This window comes from Protopterus annectens, chromosome 4.part0, assembly GCF_019279795.1.
Source record: "Protopterus annectens isolate FY-2018-M chromosome 4.part0, PAN1.0, whole genome shotgun sequence".
In the NCBI taxonomy this organism is placed as follows: domain Eukaryota; kingdom Metazoa; phylum Chordata; order Ceratodontiformes; family Protopteridae; genus Protopterus; species Protopterus annectens.
The window spans coordinates 1,124,450,620-1,124,474,992 of record NC_056733.1 but is presented as its reverse complement, the minus strand read 5'-3'; the positions used below and the strand labels follow the sequence as shown (position 1 = coordinate 1,124,474,992).

The 24,373-nt window shown below is 38.4% G+C and overlaps 1 pseudogene; it reads left to right on the top strand.

Moving 5' to 3' along the window:
* Positions 1 to 22,949, top strand: part of LOC122800422 — a 73,677-nt pseudogene extending 50,728 nt beyond the window's left edge.
* The last annotated feature ends 1,424 nt before the right edge of the window (positions 22,950 to 24,373 follow it).

Sequence of the window (24,373 nt, the reverse complement as noted above, 5' to 3'; positions counted from 1 at the left end):
CCTTAGAGTTTATTTATTTATCATCTCCGTTACTAATCCTCTTTTCTACTTTTCCTGTTTGTTTTCTTATTTTTTGTATTGTAAACTTTTCCATGTCTGGATGCCTTTGCCTTTATTTTTCTTCAAATATCTTTGGTGCTGCTCTTTTTGTATTAATTAGTTTTGCTTTCTCCTTTGCAATAAATATTGCACCATATTAAATCTATTCTTCTTTCCCATGTCCATATTTCTTCTTCAGATGTCTCTTGCTCCTCCTGTTTCTCCTTACTTGGGGGATTCATTCTTTCATCATGTGGTGATATAACCTGTGTTAGACTTTCTACACTAAATCCTTCACATCACAGATATTCCGTAACTTCAGCATCTATTTTTACGTTCTCCCTTTGTGATCTTGTTTTTTGTATTGTGACATTTTCCATATCTGGGTGCCTTTGCTGTATTTCTCGTTTAATATTTTTGGGGCTTCTTTTTGTATTAATTAATTTGGCCTTCTCCTTTGCATAAATATTGCACCATATCATATCTCTCTTTCTTTCCCATGTCCATATTTCTTTTTTATACCTTTCAAAAATCTCTAGATTTTGTTCTTTATATTTTCACATGTCCTCAGTTGTTTCTTTTTCCAAACAGCCTAAGGTTTCTTGGTCCATTTAATGTTCTTCATATATATGTTGTATTAATGAACACAAATTTTTGTGCAAGTATTTTTCTTTCCTCTAATTTCTCTCTTAATCTTTTTGTATATCTTCTGTCTGGAACTTCTGGGCTTCTTGCATAATAGTAACAATACATATTTTCTTTCTTATCATCAGTACTCCACTCTATCATCTTTATGGCTCTTTTTTGGCCTATCAGTTTTTATGATTTTTTGTGGACTACTACTGCCTTCTGCAACAGGGGAGCCATCCTCCCCCAGGCCTAGCCCCACTGTAGGAATGTCTTTGTGTCTTGAGCATTCCACACTGTCATTTTGTTCCAGTCCTGGCATCAGTGTGCTTAGCAGGATTAGGCACTTTTTTTATCCTGGGACTTGTTCACCCAGCTGCCTTTTTTATTTTTTTACCCTGTTTCTGTCCATGATGTATGCTGTATAAAATACAGTCTGTATTCAGTGTCGACTTGGTGAGATTTTGTGAAAAAACAGGGTCCACCTCATGAATGTACTCACCAGCGCACTGCTTGAGGATGAATTCAGTTCCAGCAATACTTCTCTCCTTTGCTTGCTAATTTATCATCTCGCTATTCGTACCCCAGCCCACTGATTCATGTTGGGGTAACCTCAGAGCAGCTCTGCTTCATCAGATGGGGTCTATATTACATCGTCGAACTCACAATAGTTCGAACGATGTAATATCGAACCAGGAAGTTTGAAACCCAAATAGTACGAAAACAGAACAGCAATTTTTTTTTCCCAGGGAAAAAAAATTGCTGTTCCAGTACAAAAAAAAAAAAAAAACATGTACACTTTAAACTTAAACTAATGTGGGGGGGGGGTCTTCACCCCCACCACAACATATACCAACTCTGAGATTGCACCACAGTGGAGGAAATAGCAAAGCCGCAAAAACGGCGCATCAATTATTTTCCCTGGGAAAAAAAAAATCAGTGTTCCATGGCTTCACTATTTTCACATTTCGAACATATGGGTTCGATATTACAACATTCAAACTCCTGTGAGTTTGATATTGTAATATAGATCCATCAGATGCACTAGTGGGATGCAGCACTCGATCTGCGTGCTATGCAGCTGTTCTCAACCTGTTTAAATGTATATTTTATATGAGTGTAGATTTGCATGTATCCAACTATAATCAGTTACTGCACACATATGTACTGCTACTTATGTGACGCTTTATCTGGGTGTCCATATCGGCTTTTATGCTTAATGTAGTCATACCATAACTCCGAAACCTGTGTTACTTTGAGTGATTTGGGCACTGGAATACTTCTGTCCAGTAGAATAGCCACTGAGATAACACTGCAGCCATTTCACAGACTTACTACTCAGCACTGCTATCTTTCAAATATGTTGTTGCTGATAGTTCTGTTGTGTTGCACTTCTGCATATTTTATGCACTCCATCTACAGTATTGTGGTATAGTAACATATCCCATCATGTACCTAACAAAGCACATCCAACAACTGGAACTTCTGCAGAGGCTCATCACTAAGAACATAAGTATCATGTCCTATGCAGACCACCTCAAGGCCCTATCTCTGTATTCTGTCTCTTACAGGCTTTTGAGGAGAGATCTATGCCTGGCATGCAGGGCATTGTCAGACCTCACTTTGATGGACTTACTGCACATCCACAAAAAAAAAACAGCACCAGAATTGCCCATTCTAAAGACTTAAACCTTGCCTGTGATATAAATAGGACCTGCTGGAGAGGCAGGTATGTATCCCAGAGACTACCCCATCCATGGTACAGGGTCCTCATCCATGTGAAGCAGAGTTCCTCCATAACCTAATTCAAGTGTAACTTGGACAACTGGATGGGGAACAGGAAATTCATCCCTGGTTTGGCACCTTTGTCTCTAATGAACACAGACAGTCTGTAAACTGGTTCAACTCCCAGGCCCTAGCTTGTAAATGTTTCAGCTTCCAAGCCCCTGCTTATACTTATCAAGGGTACGAGAACTTTTCAGAGATTTGGGATGCATAACTAGACTTAAAAAGGTCCTTGTGATCATTAGCCTAGTAAACATTTATGAATCTATGAACCAAAAATGTGCATTGTTGTTTCTGAATCATATATATCTACAGACCATGACAATCCTAGCCAATAAATCATATTCATAAGTTCCCAACAGCCTCAAGGGGGGTAACACAAGATATATCAGGGGAGAATTTGTGGATGCCCATCCAGTTTTCTATGTTTACCCTGAAGCTGGCAAGGGTGCTACCAGAGCTAGATCCAGTACTAGGCAACCTGGGCTACTACCTAGGGCCTGGTGATGGCTTGGGGGGGGCCTACCTGGCTATACAATATTAATTTTAACTAACTTTTAAAAACAAAAAAAATTACTTGTCCAATCCTATTTGGTATGGATGCTATGTCCAATTTGATCTTTCTGTCTGTTCTGTCTGTGCGAGTATAGAAAGAGATTTTAGTTAAGTGATGTGCCCTCACTCAAACCCTTTGCCATGGCTACACAAGAGAAGAGACTTAATCCTCACTCTAACTGACAGACCTAGTTCTTTCTCCTTTTACAGACCATCTCTGATTTTGCCTTATATTTATGCCCTTTCCGTGAACAAGTCACTTAACCAGACAGTGCTTGGGGCATCTGGAAATTTGGGCTAGACTCCTTCAATGGTCCCCAGGAAGGAAATTGCAAATGGAACCATCATCAAATCAGCCATGTTCTTTGGATGTTTTGTTTCCTTAATGTGGACAGTGTGTTTACTATTTAGCTGCAAATAAATAGGATAGCATGACATTTATAATTTCATTGTTAATGTTTTACCTATGGATACATTTTTAATTTAGCATTTTTGCAGACACATGGGTGTGAAATGCACTGCGTTTTGGTAATGTCAGTTTGTCTAGTGCACACAGTGCAGATGGGTAAGAATATGAGTTGTTAAGGAGCTGCTTTCTGTTCTACATGGTCTGATTCCCTCGGCCTTAATTTGTCCTCTGTTTCACCCTGCCAAGCTACTTCACCAGCCAGTGCTTTGTTGCTCCTGAAAAGGGACAATTGTGTCCTGTGGGTTTCCCCAGATGGTTTACAGTGTTTGAGTGGCTATATTATACATTTGTCTTTTGCATTCCTGCACCCCCATTCTATGCAACTTCAGTATGAATTCCAGCACTTCTCTTGTGGTTTAATGGATTGCATTAAATGTGAGTTTCAAGGGAAGAGAAGTTTATCATTTCTCATGCTAAGTCTGTTTTTAACATGAAAGTGTTTTGTTTTGTTTAAAAAAATGTTGGCCTGTAAAATTTGAAATAAGTTTTAAATGAAATACAAATCTCTGCAATAATTAAGTGTATAATGAGATGTGTTTATGGTAAATGGGGAGACACAACAAAGTACTGGGATATTGGTATTGCTTGCAGGGGTCTGATTTATTACCTTGCATTGGGACCCATTTGTCCACAATCAGAGCTGTTGACTCTGGAGGTGTATGCTGCAACACTACAACATTATTAGCAACTCAGGTAGGTCAGACCTGCACTGAGCGATATTAGAAGGGATGGCTATTCTTGATGATTACCCGCACCCCCACACACACACATACACAAAAAAGGTATGCAATATGCCGTAATGCTGAATTGTGTATGACTTGTGGGTTGTTGAACAAAAGCTGCAGTAGCCTTTATATTGTTTGTAATTGTTTTTTTTATTCCACCTTCATTAACTATTGAGCAAGTCACTTAACCAGCCAGTGCTTTGGAGCAACTGGGAATTTGGGCTCAGCGCCTTAATGGCCTCCAGAAATGCATGCCTAGTTATTCTAAACCTGTTGTAGCTGTTTGCTAGCCATCCCCTATTGTATGGCTGATCTAGTTCAGGAAATGGTATCCCATCAAGACGGGGTGTGAGCTCACCTTATATGCCAGACAGAGGTCACCTCTGAGGAGTCTGTATGAAACTGAGTAGAGGGACAGGGATTTTAGCCTATCTGTGTAGGGCAGATGTTTGAGGCCCTGGATTCCCCTGGTGAGGAACCTCTGTAGTCTCTCCAGCTGCTGCATGCACTCTCCTTATCATCTTTTAGATTTCACTGAAATTCATCATGAATTTGATTAACTTCTTTGAAGGGTAGCATAGTCTACTGATAGCAGTCACTGTCCACACTCCATATGGTGTGCCTTGACTTGGCCAAGGCAAATGATACCATCCCCCATGCAAGCATAGTCAGTAAGCTTAATTCATCACAAATATTTATGAATTTTATTTATTCTTTGTTGAACGAGTTAATCCCGCTAAGCTAGTAGCTTCTTTTCAGGCGAGACGAAAGATGGTATTTATACTTCCAGGGAAATTTAGCCAGGGCATCACAGAACTTCCCCTACTCTTTTCAATAGGTGCCATGAGATATTTTACATCATCCTTAGCCACGAACAACCCATGCAGATGGGACTGCAGTTTAATGTCTCATCTGAAGGATGACACACTTCAGTTGCCTTTAATTTCCTCTGATTCTATGGTCCTGGTGTACTAAAAATTGTCTCATATTAAATACTAAAAGTGTAATATTATCACATTTAGTAAACTCCCCCTGCAGATCAAGCACTGTGATAAACTATCCTTCTTTAAAAAGAACTTGGATGATCAGATGGGTATTCACAAAATGTTCCCAACATTCAGTTGCCTTTAATTTCCTAAGATCCTATGAAGCCATATTTTTCAACCTTTCTCCACTAAAATGTATGACACAATGGATCATTAGAGGTTAGAATCTGTAGCGCATAATATAATATGAGATTGTAACTGTAAACCACAATAAAATCTGATGCACTAAAGTTTATATTATATGTTGACTGTAGAGTGTCATCAATTAATAATAATTGTTGCTTACAAATATCATAGGGCAGTGTGTACAATCACCTTATTTTTTTTTGAGAATCAGACAGTGTCATGCACCCTACAGGTCATAACACTTGAAAGGTATGCATCAAGAAGCTAAGTAGTTTGTTGGATTATGGTGACCAGAACCTTATGCCATACTCCAATGTTTGTCATACAGGAATAATGAAAAAGTGAAAAAAACAAAAAGTTCTCCTTATTGAATTGCTGACACTCATAATTCCAAGTGTTGATAAGCAGGAAAAAAACTGAAAATTCAGGAGGAGTAATATTGAACCTCACTCTTCTCATTTAAACTTATTTTTTGCAGGAGGGGCAAGCTCCCCTGCACCACCCCATGAGACCACCATACCTTGGAGAAAAGGGAATATGCTAAGAAATGGAAATCTCAGACTTATATTATATATAAATCCATTTTTTTTGGCCATTCAGTCTTAGCAGTATGGGACTCTCTAAAGTGGGTCCCAACATTTCAAATGATTACCAAACAAAAACAATTTATGATGGCGGAATCACAAAATCAATAGGCTGTATAACAGGAGGAAGAAAATTGTGTCAAAAATTAGGAGGTCCAGCACCCAGCAGAATATAAGCACTCTCATAAAACTAAACAAACAACTCAGAGGACAAATAAAGTCTACCAAAGCCAAATTTCAGGTAAGTTTGGCCTCCCAGACCAAGGACAACCACAAAGCATTCTTTAGCTATGTCTGCAATCACAAAGCAATGCACAATTGTATGCAGAGCTCATTGTAAATGAAGCCACCTATACTGAGCCAGAAGACGTAGTAAACCTCCTGGCTGATAAATTCAGCTCCAAATTTATCCCTCTCTTCCCCCTCAATCTTCCCTCAAGAAAAATTATCAAATATAAATTCTCCTACTATGACTAGAGAACAGGGCCTTAATGCTCTCTCTAAGACCAAGAACACTGCATCAGTGGGCCCAGATAATATCCCAGGATGCCTTCTAAATAGCATGAAATATGATTTATCAGGGCCACTGGAATTACTATTTAACTGTAGCCTCCAAACAGGTTTCATGCCTCATGAATGCAGAAAGGCAACAGTCATCTTTTTATACAAAGGTGGGCCATCTACAGACCCTGGAAACTACAGACCCATAAGTCTCACTAATCTTATATGCAAATCCATGGAAAGAATAATCATGGAGATGGACAACAGAGATATAGTAAGCCTCCAGACACTGGACCCAACCCAGTTTTGTTTTCGTCAAGGGAAGATCATGCCTACTCAATCTGGTGGACTTCTTTGAGAAGATCACCAAAGCAATGGATGAGGGCAAAATTGTTCACACTGCCTACCTTGACCTGGCAAAGGCATTGACACAATACCCCACTCGGACCTTGTTGACAAACTCAAGATTTTAGGTACAAACCTGTATGTCACCTGGAGACTCACGGACAGGACCCAGGAAGTTAGAATTGGGGAGTCCACCTCTACAAAGGGGCCAGTCACAAGTGGAGTCCCTCATGAATCAGTCCTTGGACCGCTCCTTTTTGGCACTTACTTCTCAGAAGTCAAGGCCAATGTCAGTGGCCTCTGGCAAACTAAATTTGCACATGATTGCAAATTAGGAGCTGTCATTGAATCTCAAAACTGACATAAATGTTCTCAAGGAGGGGCTGACACAGACAAACAACTGGTGTCAGAGCCATGGACTAAAACTAAATGCCAAGAAATGTATAATAGTATCCTTTGGGAAGTCATCCATCCCTGTTAACTATCATATTGACAACACACCCCTTAAAGTTGACCCAGTAGTCGGGGACTTAGGGACACAAACAGATAGTAATGTAGCCTTTGACAATCATGTGTCTACAGTGGTGAGGAAATCATTCTATATTGCACAACTTAAAAACAAAGGTATGGCATCTAAGTCCAAGGAAGTCATTGTTCCACTGTATTTACCTCAGACCTATCATTGAGTAAAATGCCCCCTTTGGTAGGTACCTAACCAGGCATATCCAATAATTGGAATGTCCACAGAGGTTCCTCACTAAAAGAATACAGGGTGTAAGTAAAATGTCATACGTAGACTCCCTCAAGGCCCTATCCCCGTATTCTGTCTCCTACAAACTTTTGAGGGGAGGTCTATGCCTGGCATACAGGGTATTGTGAGACGCCACTCTGATAGACTTCCTGCATATCCACAAAACAAATAGCACCAGAATTACTTGTTCTAAAGAGTTAAACCTTGCCTGTGATATAAATAGGTCCTGCTGGAGAAATAGGTATGTATCCCAGAGACTACCATGTCTATGGAACAGGTTCCCCATCCATGTGAAGCAGAGTTCCTCCCTAACCCAATTCAATGCAACTTGGACAATTGGATGAGAAACTGGAAATTCATCCCTGGTTTGGCACCTATGTCTTTAATGGACACAAGCAACCTGTAAATGGTTCATCTCCCAAACCCCTGCTTACATTTATCAAGAGTATCAGAAATTGTTAGATATTTGGGTTGTATGGCTAGGCTTAAAAAGGTCCTTGTAGTCTAGTAAATGCCTATGAACCTATGTGAGCCCACTCTCTTGCATGCAAATTCTAGCATTTGGCTAATATTTGCTGCAGTTGTATAACAAGCAGCAAAGACTAACTTTCCATGAAAATGAGTCTAATTTCCGTTCATTCTCTAAAATTATACATCTTATGTCCTCCATTGAAGAGATACCCAAAGTTGAGGAATTTTACACTTCCCAGAATTAAACCACAGATTTCAGTTTGCTGACCCAGTGACCAGCCCATCCATTCTTCTTGGAACTGACTTCCTAACTTTGACTGTATCTTTATATTACCTGCAAAGCGACTCATACCAAAAAAAAAACAATATTTATTTATGTATTGACATTTGATTACCTGGAAAGTCTAACTATTTAGAAACCCATTTTCAGCGGATGTCCAAGGAGAAAAACTCCAAATTATTACAAAACATTTTAAAAACAATAATTTTACAATCTTCAAAAATAAAACAAAAACATCTGCAGTTTAAATAATTATAATAAATTATTTATTATTATTATTTGACATTTGTTGACCGGGTTAGTCCAGCTGGGACAGAGCCCTTTTTCAGTGGAGACCCCGGGAGAAAAGCTCCACAGTAAATATATACAAAGTACGTTGGCTTAAAATAATATAAAAAAATACATCCCATAGACATAAAAAAATAACAAGTAAACATAGATTGCAAAATAGAATCAACAATTCAGCACGATGAAGTAAACAGGAGAGTAGCAGGAATAATGCAGAATAGTGTCATAACAATTTCAAGTTATATAACACAAATAAAGTAGACTGGCTGTGAAAAGAGGAAGGTATGGTTGGATATGGAAAGAAAAGAATTTTAAATGTGTAGATTAGAAGCAGAGAGATTAAAAAAAGCTGGATAGAAGTGTTTCAATAAAGAAAAATGTAGAGTAACACTGAAGTAGTAGCTAGAAAGAGAATAGGATACATTAGAGAGATGGATCAGTCAGGAGGGAGATAGCACAGACATAGTTTATTTTTCTTTAAGTATGTTTTTACTGCCTTACAGAATTTCGATTTGGATCTAATGAGTCGTATGTCTAGTGGTAGTTTATTCCAGTTCTCAGCAGGGTAACAAGAATAAAGGTTTTTACCTATGTTGATCTTGGGTTTAAGAATAGTGAGAAGATGTTGTTCAGAGCTCCAGAGTGATCTAGCATGGGTGTATGGGGGAGATGATAGATGTGATGCTCGGACAGGAAGGGGGCTGGTTTAGTATAGAGTGAATAATTAGGAGCTTCGAGAGTAGAAGGTTATGGGGGAATTCAGGCCAGTTCAGTTTTCTGAGTGCTAAGCAGTGATGAGTGGAGTATGGTAGATCAGCTGCAAATTTAGCTACCTTGTTGTAAGTGGACTCAAGTTTAGAAATAAGAGTAGCCTGTAAGTTGGTGAGAATTTGAGAGCCTTAGAGAAGGGTTGGTAATAGGGAGACATGTGATAGTGCTGTTTTAGCTGAACTAGAGAGAACGTTTTTATTTCTATAAAGCAGAGCAAGTTTTTGATTGGTTTTCTTAATGTTACTTAGAACATGCAGGCCAAATTTTAGTTGGTCATCAATAATCACTCCTAGTAGTTTGGTGTGACTTTCTACCAAGATGGGTGTAAAATTATGAGAAGAGATGGTGAAAGATGATTTCAGGTGGGAATTAGTTTTTAGTATGAAGAGTAAGAGTTTAGTTTTCTTTGGATTTAAGATTAGAAGGTTTAGGTTAAGCCAGTTTTCAACAGACAAAAAGGCATCCTGTGTTTTAGTATGGAGTTCAGGGAGGGTATCAGCAATGGTTATAACAGTGCAGTCATCCGCATACTGGAAAAGTGAAGAGAATGGGGTAGATGGAGATAACTGATTGGTAAAAATATTAAATAGCAGAGGTCCAAGAACTGACCCTTGGGGAACTCCCATTTGTATAGGGAGTTCAGGGGAGATAGCAGAGCACCATTTGACAGATTGGAAATGGTTACTGAGATAACTGGAGAACCAAGAGACAGTAGAGGTAGACAAGTTTAATAGAGAGAGAGTTTGTCTAACAGTAAGGGGTGAGAGACAGTGTCAAATGCTTTTGGGAGGTTAAGAAAGAGACAGGAGACTAGTTTATTCTGGTCTTTAGATGAAGAAATGGTGTGAGTGAAGGAGATGAGAGCAGTGGAGGTACTATCAGCAGGACAAAATCCATGTTGGGTAAGGATGATTAGGTTCTCTACAGTAAGGTGTTGCAGGGTTTGTTTGTGAACACATTTCTCCAAGATCTTAGAGAGGGATGAAAGAATATCAATGGGCCTATAGTTGGATAGTTCAGTGGAATTACCTCCTTTATGAATGGGAAGAATGTAGAACTTTTTCCATATGTCAGCTACTATGGCTTCAGTAATAGAACAACTGATAAGAATAGAGATGGGTAGGGTGAAAGAGTTGGCAGATAATTGGAGAATAAGTGGAGGAAGACCATCAATTGAGGGAGAACAAGGTTTAAGCTTAAGGAGTATAGATTTAATATAACTGATAGATACAGTTTTTAAGCAGAAAACAGAGGAGGTGTTAGAAGGAAAAGGAGGGAGGAGGGAGGTGGAGCTAGAATTAGAATGGTTGATAAGTTTAGTGATAGAGTCAATGAAGTAGGAGTCAAAGTTAGTAGCAGTTTGGAGGGGAGTGATAGAGGGACTTGGCTGAGGAGTAGAAGGGTTACCAGGATGAAGGTTTTGATTAATTGTATACCAGAATTTCTTAGGGTTATGTACATGTGTTTTAGGGGGATTGGAGTAATAGTTTCTCTTGTCATTGATTATAGCTTTCTTAGAATGATTACAAACGTGTCTATATTATTGTAGGTGACAGGGCAATTTAGTTTTGGTCCAGAGTTTCCAACTATTGTCCCTTTGAGCCATTAGGGAGCAAGTAGGGGGAGTTAGCCAAGGGGAAATGGTAGATTTTATTCTGATATAACAAATGGAGGCAAGGGAATTGAGTATGTTGTGAAATATGTTATTACATTCAGTGACAACTTCATTAAGTTGTAGGTATCTAAGAAAGGACCGATTTATAGCTGATAGTTGTCTGTTAAGTTCAATAGGGTCAAAGTTATTTAGATTTTGGCATGCATTGATAGAATGGGGTTTGAGTATGTCCGGGCTAAAATGAAGGACTTTGGTTGGGCAGTGATCATTGAGGGTGTCAGGAAGGGTTTCAGGGAAGTGATATTTATGTGGATGTGATACTAGGATCCAGTCCACTATACAGTGGGTAGATGATTTATTGGTATAAGTTGGTGCAGTTATGAGTTGAGTGAAACCATGTAAGTTGATGGAGGTGGAAGGGGATAATGTGGTAAGAGTTGACCAGTTGATGTTGACATCTCCCATGATTATAGTCTCATTATGGAGGTTAGATGAGAGAGCAGAATGAATATTTTCCAGTAATGTAATATTGTCACCAGGTGGAATGTATATTGCAGCAATGTTAAAAGAAGTGTAGGGATTAATTTTACAGTTAGATAAAAGAAGTTCTGCAAAGAAGGGGATACTAGAGGGGTTAATGTTAAGTTTTCAGTGTACATGATAGCTACACCACCTCCTTTTTTTTTGGTTTGATCTAATCTTAATATGTTATAGCCAGGAGGAAGGATGTCTTTATCTGGACTGTGGTGTTTAAGCCGAGTCTCATTGAGGACTATAATGTTAGGAGAGTCTTGAGAGATCCAAGAATGAAATTCAGTTGTTTTCTTTACTATGCATCTCAGGTTGATGGGAAAAAGGAGATGTGTTTTTATGGGAACGTGGTGAATTGTATGGCGCTACCACCAGAGGGTGAAGAAAACTAGGGCCATGGTTGGGGTGCATGTCACCTGCAAGTAGAAGGGATAGGAGGGTAGGGATAGGATGAGGCTTAGTAATACATAGTATAAAGTGTATGAGTTTACTTTTAGATTGGGTTGGTTTAAATGTCTTAAGTTGTGTGTTAAGAGGTAGTGTTTTGGATAGAGTGTTGAGTGATGATGCTAAGAAACAATGAGGGAATTGAGGTAAAACTGGTGGATAGGTAGAGGTGGGTGAAAAGATGTTAGGTTTAAGAGGAAAATTATAAGAGGAGAGGTTGTAAAAGATAGTGTGGAAGCAGTTAGAAGTGTTAGTAGGAGGGAGAGATGAGGCATGGTGAATAGTAAGAAAGTGAGGTAATAGTTGAGATAATGAAGTAAATTAAAGTAAGAAAGGAAGTAGAAATATAATATAGTAAAAGGAGAAGTAGATGTGAAAACTGGCATTTGATACAACTGTGTGTAGATCATTAATGAAAATCGAGAAAAGTAGTGGTCCTAAAATTGATCCTTGAGGGACTCCCAGAGTATTGGGAAGTAAGTTAGATAGTTTATTCTGCCATTGTACTGCTTGTTTTCTACCATTTAGATAGGAACTAAACCATTGAATAGAAGTAGTATCTAGACCAAATGAGTGTAGAGTATCAATTAGTAGTTTGTGGTCCACCATATCAAAGGCTTTGGATAGATCCAAGAATACAGCTGAGGAGATAATATTGTTATTGCGATGGGTGTTGATGGTATTGGAGAAGGCAAGAAGGGCAGAGGTGGTACTATGGAGAGGTCTGAAACCATGCTGAGTGTCGGCCAGTAGGTGATTGGCAAGTAGGTGTTCCATAACCTGTTTTTGCACACATTTTTCCATTATTTTAGATAGGGGGGAGAGTATAGAGATGGGCCTGTAATTGGAGAGGTCTGTGGAAGTGCCTCCTATAAGATCGTATATATAACCACATTTACGATATATGCAAGAACAAAGAAACTAATGCGTTGGCAAGACACATAGGAGAGAATCCAACTCATGTGTTCAAGTTTAGGGTATTGCAAACATTAGAAAAAAGTAACAGAATGGGTGATAACTTTAACCATCTAGCTAAATTAGAACTAAAGTGGATCTTTAAGACAGGGGCGCATAGAGATCCTGGCATTAATAATTTTATTTCACTGAAACCCATCTTAAGTGAAAGGAAAGCCGTATTATAGTTTGCATTGCGAATTCAAACTTCAGCCTCCATGTAGTATAGTCTCATTTTTAAAGATTACTTACTGACATACAATAGTCAAGCATTTAGCTTGTTATAAGGTAGTTACCATTCTTCAGGATATTTAGGGGTCTCTTATAGCTAGTTTTTGTTTGGGTTTACCAACTCTTGTCAGAGTAGACAGTCTCCATTTTGACAGGAGCTCGTAATTATAATATTATATACAGTTTAATTTTGACTTGAATGAGCCATCATTCTGAGCTGGAAGAGCATTTTACCTTTTAGGTTTACAAGAGAAGTGCTCAATGATAGGCACTCACTAAACACGTTTCAACATGTGTTTGGATAGTTTCTTTGATATAGATTTATAGTCACATTATAATGTATATTATCTAAGTTATTTTCAGCAATTTTTATGACAGCATATTTTTATATATCCTTAGACTTTGATGTCATCAGAAAACATAAAGTTTTATGAGCTAGTAATATGGACTTAAGATGTAGTTTTAAGATAATGAATACACAGGATGAAAAGGTTATCAACGACAAGCCAAGGCACTATACATGGTAGGGTAGGAAGTGTTGAACACCCTAAATGTAAGGAAAGAATATGAGAAAAGCAATAAACGTCAGTGACAACTTATAGAGTCATTTAGCTAACAAAGGGTTTATCCTTTTATGTATCTATAGGATTTTTGTTCTTACTTGATTTTTACTTACTTGATGTTGTCTTAGGCATAATGGTATTCCACTGTTAAGAATAGGTCTGTTACCAGCTCTATTCTGCTTATGTTTAGAAGCCCCTTATTTCTTATTTACTATTTCTGTATTGTGAATCCTTCCATTGTTTATTTTAGGTTATTATTTTTTAATTACAAGATAGGTTTTAACTGGGTTGTTTTCAACCCATTATTTAGTGAAAGCCATATATATACTGTTTTATGCTAGTTTTTTATACAAAGTTTGAACATCTGTGTTTTCAAAACAGCTGACAAAATCGAATATGTAAGAAGTTGGTTAAAACTTAGCAGTTTAACACTGTTTTATCTGCAGCATTACAGCGAGCCTTCACTTTTTACAAGTGCCTCGTGGTGTTTGAGCGCAGCTTGAGGGTGAATATGTTTGACAATACAGAACTACTTTACTCTATTGACTAGAAGAGTTGTTCCAATTCTTTAAAAAATTTTTTATAATTTCATTAGCAAATACACATTATATCCAAGTTTTGGATTTTTTCCAACTATATATTATGAGTTAGGAAAGGTAATAAATGTTAATTAACTACATGGTTTACTGCGGAGCTGTCTCCATCCAATAAGAATTCATTGGCCGCGCTTCTTCTCAAGAATGATTATTTAGGTAAGCTATCAGAGCCAGCTAGCCGTAAAAACTAGTTTATATGTTTCCATTATTATTTTTTAGATATTTTTTAGATTTTTAGCATTAGTACGAGATTATGTTTTTTGAAATATCATTATGAACATTAAGCATATTATTACTTTAAGTCTATGAAATGTTTAATTCGTTTAGTTTTAAATAGTTTTGTCTTTGTTAATAGAAAATGAATTCTGGTTTGCATTCATACTACTTCAAATGAGATGTTACGTTTTAGTGACTGATGAATAGGGCTTGTACTAATTGATAATTATCCTAAATTGAAAAAGAGCTTGTATTGGTCACTGCTTTATATAAGAATCAAGTAGTATTTGTCATTAAATGAGATCTGAAGAAGCGTGCATTTCCAGCACGCGAAAGCGCTTATCTTTTATTTTTCTTGTTGATTACAATAAAAGCAGATTTTATACTTCTCGTGGTGTGTCCTAAGGTATCTTACTCTGAGATTTTTGGTGTTAGACGTTGCCGAAGGACACTTTGGAGAACGGTGATATTATTTTTTACTTAGTTTAAATAATTATAATAAATTATTTATTATTATTATTTGACATTTGTTGACCGGGTTAGTCCAACTGGGACAGAGCCCTTTTTCAGTGGAGACCCCAGGAGAAAAGCTCCACAGTAAATATATGCAAAGTAAGTTGGCTTAAAATAATATAAAAAAATACACCCCATAGACATAAAAAAATAACAAGTAAACATAGATTGCAAAATAGAATCAACAATTCAGCACGATGAGGTAAACGGGAGAGTAGCAGGAATAATACAGAATAGTGTCATAACAATTTCAAGTTATATAACACAAATAAAGTAGACTGGCTGTGAAAAGAGGAAGGTATGGTCGGATATGGAAAGAAAAGAATTTTAAATGTGTAGATTAGAAGCAGAGAGATTAAAAAAAGCTGGATAGAAGTGTTTCAATAAAGAAAAATGTAGAGTAACACTGAAGTAGTAGCTAGAAAGAGAATAGGATACATTAGAGAGATGGATCAGTCAGGAGGGAGATAGCACAGACATAGTTTATTTTTCTTTAAGTATGTTTTTACTGCCTTACAGAATTTAGATTTGGATCTTATGAGTCGTATGTCTAGTGGTAGTTTATTCCAGTTCTCAGCAGGGTAACAAGAATAAAGGTTTTTACCTATGTTGATCTTGGGTTTAAGAATAGTGAGAAGATGTTGTTCAGAGCTCCAGAGTGATCTAGCATGGGTGTATGGGGGAGATGATAGATGTGATGCTCGGACAGGAAGGGGGCTGGTTTAGTATAGAGTGAATAATTAGGAGCTGAGAGAGTAGAAGGTTATGGGGGAATTCAGGCCAGTTCAGTTTTCTGAGTGCTAAGCAGTGATGAGTAGAGTATGGTAGATCAGCTGCAAATTTAGCTACCTTGTTGTAAGTGGACTCAAGTTTAGAAATAAGAGTAGCCTGTAAGTTGGTGAGAATTTGAGAGCCTTAGAGAAGGGTTGGTAATAGGGAGACATGTGATAGTGCTGTTTTAGCTGAACTAGAGAGAACGTTTTTATTTCTATAAAGCAGAGCAAGTTTTTGATTGGTTTTCTTAATGTTACTTAGAACATGCAGGCCAAATTTTAGTTGGTCATCAATAATCACTCCTAGTAGTTTGGTGTGACTTTCTACCAAGATGGGTGTAAAATTATGAGAAGAGATGGTGAAAGATGATTTCAGGTGAGAATTAGTTTTTAGTATGAAGAGTAAGAGTTTAGTTTTCTTTGGATTTAAGATTAGAAGGTTTAGGTTAAGCCAGTTTTCAACAGACAAAAAGGCATCCTGTGTTTTAGTATGGAGTTCAGGGAGGGTATCAGCAATGGTTATAACAGTGGAGTCATCCGCATACTGGAAAAGTGAAGAGAATGGGGTAGATGGAGATAACTGATTGGTAAAAATATTAAATAGCAGAGGTCCAAGAACTGACCCTTGGGGAACTCCCATTTGTATAGGGAGTTCGGGGGAGATAGCAGAGCACCATTTGACAGATTGTAAATGGTTACTGAGATAACTGGAGAACCAAGAGACAGTGGAGGTAGACAAGTTTAATAGAGAGAGTTTGTCTAACAGTAAGGGGTGAGAGACAGTGTCAAATGCTTTTGGGAGGTTAAGAAAGAGACAGGAGACTAGTTTATTCTGGTCTTTAGATGAAGAAATGGTGTGAGTGAAGGAGATGAGAGCAGTGGAGGTACTATCAGCAGGACAAAATCCATGTTGGGTAAGGATGATTAGGTTCTCTAGAGTAAGGTGTTGCAGGGTTTGTTTGTGAACACATTTCTCCAAGATCTTAGAGAGGGATGAAAGAATATCAATGGGCCTATAGTTGGATAGTTCAGTGGAATTACCTCCTTTATGAATGGGAAGAATGTAGAACTTTTTCCATATGTCAGCTACTATGGCTTCAGTAATAGAACAACTGATAAGAATAGAGATGGGTAGGGTGAAAGAGTTGGCAGCTAATTGGAGAATAAGTGGAGGAAGACCATCAATTGAGGGAGAACAAGGTTTAAGCTTAAGGAGTATAGATTTAATATAACTGATAGATACAGTTTTTAAGCAGAAAACAGAGGAGGTGTTAGAAGGAAAAGGAGGGGAGGAGGGAGGGGTGGAGCTAGAATTAGAATGGTTGATAAGTTTAGTGATAGAGTCAATGAAGTAGGAGTTAAAGTTACTAGCAGTTTGGAGGGGAGAGATAGACGGACTTGGCTGAGGAGTAGAAGGGTTACCAGGATGAAGGTTTTGATTAATTGTATGCCAGAATGTCTTAGGGTTATGTAGGTGTGTTTTAGGGGGATTAGAGTAATAGTTTCTCTTGTCATTGATTATTGCTTTCTTAGAAAGGTTATGAAGGTGTCTATATTGTTGTAGGTGACAGGGCAATTTAATTTTGATCCAGAGCTTCCAATTTTTGTCCCTTTGAGCCAGTAGGGAGCGAGTAGAGGGAGTTAGCCAAGGGGAAATGGTAGATTTTATTCTGATGTAACGAATGGGGGCAAGAGAATTGAGTATGTCATGAAATATATTATTAAATTCAGTGACAGCTTCATTAAGTTGTAGCTGTCTAAGAAAGGACCGATTTATAGCTGATAGTTGTCTGTTAAGTTCAATAGGGTCAAAGTTATTTAGATTTTGGCATGCATTGATAGAATGGGGTTTGAGTATGTCCGGGCTAAAATGAAGGACTTTGGTTGGGCAGTGATCATTGAGGGTGTCAGGAAGGGTTTCAGGGAAGTGATATTTATGTGGATGTGATACTAGGATCCAGTCCACTATACAGTGGGTAGATGATTTATTGGTATAAGTTGGTGCAGTTATGAGTTGAGTGAAACCATGTAAGTTGATGGAGGTGGAAGGGGATAATGTGGTAAGAGTTGACCAGTTGATGTTGACATCTCCCATGATTATAGTCTCATTATGGAGGTTAGATGAGAGAGCAGAATGAATATTTTCCAGTAATGTAATATTGTCACCAAGTGGAATGTATATAGCAGCAATGTTAAAAGAGGTGCAGGGATTAATTTTACAGTTAGCTAAAAGAAGGTTTGCAGGAGAGAGAGAAAAGAAGGGGGATACTAGAGGGGTTAGTGTTAGGTTTTCAGTGTGCATAATAGCTACGCCACCTCCTTTTTTGTGGTTCGATCTAATCTTAATATGTTATAACCAGGAAGAAGGATGTCTTTATCTGGAATGTGGGGGTTTAAGCCAAGTCTCACTAAGGGCTATAATGTTAGGAGAGTGCTGAGAGATCCAAGAATGGAATTCAGTAGTTTTGTTTACTATGTTTCTCAGGTTAATGGCATAAAGGGAGATGTGTTTTGATGGGTAAGTGGTGGATTATATGGCGCTACCACCAGAGGGTGAAGAAAAACTAGGGCCAGGGTTGGGGTGTATGTCACCTGCAAGTAGAAGGGATAGGAAAATAGGGATAGGATGAGGCTTAGTAATAAATAGTATAAAATGTATGAGTTTACTTTTAGGTTGGGTTGGTTTAAATGTCTTAAGTTGTGTGTTAAGAGGTAGTGTTTTGGATAGAGTGGTGAATGATGATGCTAAGAAACAATGAGGGAATTGAGGTAAAATTGGTGGATAGGTAGAGGTGGGTGAAAAGATGTTAGGTTTAAGAGGAAAATTATAAGAGGAGAGGTTGTAAAAGATAGTGTGGAAGCAGTTAGAAGTGTTAGTAGGAGGGAGAGATGAGGCATGGTGAATAGTAAGAAAGTGAGGTAATAGTTGAGATAATGAAGTAAATTAAAGTAAGAAAGGAAGTAGAAATATAATATAGTAAAAGGAGAAGTAGATGGTGCTAAAGTGTGCACTAGTAAGGGAGGAGTTAAAACAGTAGAGGTAATAGATGATGACAAGGGTGGAGGAGTGTTAAGAGCAGGAAGGAAGGAGCTAGGAGGAGGTGAAAAAGGATGCAACTTTTGGGGAAGTGGTGAGGTAACCAACAGGATAAAGGAAATTATGTCAAGGGTGGGTGGGAATGGGGGTAGGGTAGGGGAGCAGAATGAGCCCAACCATAGCGAGGGCAAACGCAGCGAGTAGAACCCAGCAGAGCATGGCTAATGGAAGGTACAAAAATACTACAAAAAACAATCAGTAAGGAAAACCCATGATTAAAATTCTTTCCTTTTTTTTATTTAGTGTCTTTGCTGTTTAGCAAGAAAATGTACTGTACAGGAGGTCGAGGGTTAGAGAGAGAGAATGAGTAAAGGGAGATTAGACTAAGGGAAGTTAAGGCACTTGAGATCTAAAAAAAACAGTAGTCAGAGCAAGCAGGGTAAAGGCATCACAGGATAGGTGTAGAAGAGAGCTACGAGTGAGTGCTGGAAATTAATAATATAAAAACATTGGCTATGAATCAATACAAGTTATATGATAATCATTTAATATTTAGAGACATTTTAGACAGTCTATAGAGAAATTAAAGATAAGTTAGTCTAATACAAACAGAAATTGCAATATGTGAAACAGACCACGTCTATGACACTGTTCAAGAGGAACCTGGATGTGTGGATGGGGCATCATAAATTCTTACTGGGGATAGCAGCCACAACCCTCCTGGACATGGGCAGTCATCACTAAATGCAATCTTGGGTATTGACTAGTACCTCTACGATATTACATTGGGTTGAAATGGCTAGGCTTAAAATGACCTCCAGATTGATAGCCTAGTAATCTCCTATGATCCTATGAAGTGAGGGGAAAAACAGGCTTAAAGTATATTTAGAGAGAAATTCAGGGAAGTGAATTTGATAGAAGTAAGGAAGTAAGTGAAAAGAGAAAAGGAATTACAAGGAATGAAAAGGTACTTGTTCACATTTAGGGATATAGTTTATCCTGGTTTTGAGCAAGAACAAAGACAGATTTTAGCTAGGAAGTCTTTCAGAGTGGTTTTGAAAGTTGGGAGAGAGGGAGGGTATTGACCTGATGGATACAGGTAAGAAGTTCCAGGTCATATCAACCTTGTATGAATACAGACAATGCCCAGCAGATTTGCTAGGTTTCCAAACAGGAGTTTTTGGCCATTATATCGCAATGACCGACTGGGAATATAATTGTGTAGAATGTTTTTTAGTGTTGAACAGGCAGATGGATGATGGATAATTTTATAGGTGGCAAGAGGTTGTGTACATGTTAGTTGATGAGGCAGTTCTAACCAATTTAGTCTTTTTAGTGCTACAAAGTGGTGGGTTCTTAAAGGGGTATTTGCTGCAAATTTAGCAACTTTATCATATCATTGTTCAAGTTTTAATTTTTGTGAAACTTGGAGATTAGTGAGGACGGGAGCACTATGAAGAAGTCAGGGGAGAAGATAAGTAGTGGTAAGTGTAGTTGCAGTTGTGTCGGTAAGAAAGCTTTTGGCTTTATAAAGCATTAGTGGATTGCTAAATATCCCCCTTTCAATCACAGAGCAGGCATGCATTTAACTGGTTAAGTTAATATACAGTAAGATTCTTCATGATAAATGTGCTTACATTATACAATGACAAAAGTCTCAGTAACCTTGTAGGTGTAGGGCTTTGAGGCAGAGCTCCTGCAGTATCGAAGTCAGATGTAGTGTTCGCAGGCTCTGAAATGAAAGAAAGAGAACAACTCTACTAAACTCTGTTATATTGAGGCATTAAAGTTAGGACTTATTATACAAAAAAGAGATGGAGGAAGGACCACAGCAAGATAGAGCAAGATAATATGGGGGAGGTATAAGAGAATTACTAGAGAACAACACCAATGCAGTGTACATATACAGTTGTATTGAGCAGATCATCAGAACATGGCACTACACTAATAAGCACAATATAAAACCATCACTTTGTAAACATTCATGGGATTAAACAGTGTCTTTTATCTATCTATCTGTCTATCTATCTATCTATGTATCTATCTATCTATCTATATGAGAATAGCAGCAACTGACTTTACATACATATGTGTTAAAAGGAAACATGCTCAGCATACATAAAGCTTATACCATCTGAATGAAATTGTTACAACTATAACACACTACCAAAGTCATTTCACTCTTCCACGCAGTCTTAGAACAAATAGAAATATAACAACATATGACACGTACCTGCTGTATGAAGGAAGACCATGACTGAGTGCAAGAGGAGACAACACCGAGGGGGTGTTTAGGGTGGGATGGTCACTGTAGTAGAATGTATTGCTAAAGTCAAATTATATCTGAGAATAATCAGTTTATAGCCAGTGCAAACAATTAATAAAGAGACTCCAAATTAAACAGTGTTTCTGTCATTTCCCGAGACTAAATAACCGGCATATGCAGAATGCTATACTGGTCAAGAAAAAGCAGAGAGTGGCCAACTTAGCAAGAGGTTGTTAGAGTGCATGGACTATTTCACAGAGACTTTCAGTCATGGAGCAGACATGTATTTTACTGGTTAAGTTTATACACAGTAAGGTTCTTCATGATAAATGTGCTGACATTATACAATGACAAAATTCTCAGTAAACTTGTAGGAGTGGGGTCTTGTGGCATAGCTACTGCAGTATTGAGGTCAGATGTAGTGACTGCAAGCTATTGTGCAATGACATAATTCTCAGTAAATTTGTATACTTGTTCTCTAGGTTGTAGCATTCTGCTAGTGAATAGCCTAGGTACTCATAAATTCCTATATCCTCCTTAATAGATACTTCCAGCCTAAAGTATAAAGTATATCCACTACTCAGGACTTTGAGCTGCCTCCTGTCAGGCGTTGTGCCTTAGGCCTTGCTGAAACTTGTGAAGAACAGAAACACTAGGTGCCTGCAGCAGAGACTGACACTCCACCACCTGCATTTGCATGGACCAGTGCTTCACTGCTACTTGCTCCTTGAGCAGTAGTTCCACCGCTGCCAACTACAGAAATGTATAAGGAACCAATACCAGCCTCCTGTCCTCCAGCAGCACCTGTTTTTTCTGGATCAAGGGCAAAAAGCAGCAGACCATTGTTATCCTGAGTGGTGTCGTCCATGTTTGCTACCACCTCTGGGGAACGAGGGGTGTGTAGAAGCATAGTGTTTAAGCTACCAATATTTTGAGTCCTTCCTCTCTTAAATACTGCTGACAGAACACATTTTTATACCACCAACAGGTTGTGGCACATTGGTTGTGCTAGAAGAGAATGAAGTTGGAATTCATTGCTTACGCAGCTTTGACTGGAATGAGGGTCTGTTTGATGTTACTTGGAGTGAGAACAATGAGCATGTGCTGATCACCCACAGTGGGGATGGATCATTACAAGTCTGGGACACAGCTAATCCTGTAAGACCACTACAGGTCTACAAAGGACATACCCAGGAGGTTCATAGTGTTGACTGGAACCAAACCATAGGAGAACAATTGGTGGTTTCAGGTTCATGGGATTACACTGCAAAAGTGTGGGATCCATCTGTCAGCCAGTTAGCAAGTACATTTCAAGGCCATGAAGGTGTCATTTATAGTACTGTGTGGTCCCCATTTATTTCAGGCTGCTTTGCATCTACCTCAGGTGACCATACTTTACGGGTTTGGGATATGAAATCATCTGGTACAAGACTTGTAATACCAGCTCATCAAGTTGTAATTTTGACCTGTGACTGATGCAAATACGATCAGAACTTGCTGGTAACAGGTGCAGTTGATTGTTTTTAAGAGGATGGGATTTGAAAAATATCTGGCTACCTGTGTTTAATATCTCTGGTCATACCTATGCCATAAGAAGAGTGAAGTTCTCCCCATTTCATGCAACAATATTTGCTTCTTGCTCATATGATTTTACTGTGAGATTCTGGGACTTTTCCAAGCCTGAGTCACTACTGGAAACAGTGGAACACCACACAGAGTTTGTGTATGGGCTGGACTTGAGTCTTCACATCCCTGGCCAGGTTACAGACTGTGCCTGGGATGAGACAGTGAAGATGTATACACCATCTTGCTTTGCATCAGTTCAATAGATTTCATCTGGAAAGAAAAAATTACATACAGATTACAAAACCTTAAGTCAAGCATTCTGTTCTTTTTAATATACAATTGAAACAAAATGTGCACTTTAGCCTCGTTGATACGCACATTGTATGTAATCTGTAGCCTGTATTTTGATCGTGTTATAATACAGTAGAATGTGGGTAACAAGTGAAAAGGAATGATATTTATGTTTCTGCTAATATTTCAGTACTTGCGCAATTGCTAATAGACCTGAAGGTTGCACTGCTAATTCTTAGTAACATAGCCTACAGCAAGAGGTTCCCTGGTTCAGTTCTCATCTGGGCTGCCTTCTGTGTGGAGTCCTCATGTCCTCACTGTTTTAGTGGGAGTTTCCTTCAGGTGCGTTAGTTTCTTCCCACATTCAAAGACATACAGTAGGTGAATTGGACACTGTAAACTGGCCATAGGAGTGAGTGTGCATGCAAGTGTGTGGTGTGGAAGAGGCACAGCTAGCCACCTGGTGGTGTAAACCTTGACTCTAGATGACTGTCACTGCTAAAGTGGCTTCCCTACTCCATGTGCAAACATGGGAAAAAGTGGTGATGGATGGCTGGATAAACATTTCTTTTAATTCTTACTGTAGTTTCAGGTTACTTCTGGAAAGGAGAGACTGATAAATAACACATTCAGTGCAATCTGCCTCTTTTCTTATAACCTAAAGTATGACTAGATTTTTGAAATAGGATATGTTGCAAATAAACAAGGAATTAAATGATTTGTATACATTCTACAAAACTCAGACAAAGGCAGCCTTAACAGGACACTCTTTCTATACCTCACTAAGGCCTTTGACTTAATTGACTACCTTTTCCTTCTCAACAAACTAACCAAAACTGGAATTAGTACAGGCTCCCTTTCATGATTTAAGTCTTTAACAAACAGACATTAATGAACTCATTTCTCTTCTCTGTGTACATACTTTTACCGGCTGAGCTTATTAGATAGAGTGGTCTCTGGATATCAGCACAATATCGTATGTGAGAAGAATATTGTATGGGAGAAGATATATTTCTGTGGGAAAACTAATTAGTTCGTTCACCTAGCCTGTTGTCAGGCCTTTATCGTATGTGAGAAGATATATTTCTGTGGGAAAACTAATTCATTCATTCACCTAGCCTGTAGTCAGGCCTTTATCCCTCTATGTCACAGTGAAGGCTGTTCTCAAGGCTGAAAGTTATTAACTGGTTATGATCACAGACATGTCCACCCACCTGAAGGAGTGGAAGAAGAAGCAAAAGGGCTGAGAATAGATTCTGAAGATCCACAAGAAAGAATAAACGCTCGCCAACTGTGAATTGCTGCCAGAGTGGAGGCCAAGAAAAGAGAAGCCCTAGAAGATCCAAATGCAAAAACAGACGTTGAGGAGGTGCTGAGTAAAAGTCGTAAGCAAACTGAGGAAAGCTATCAG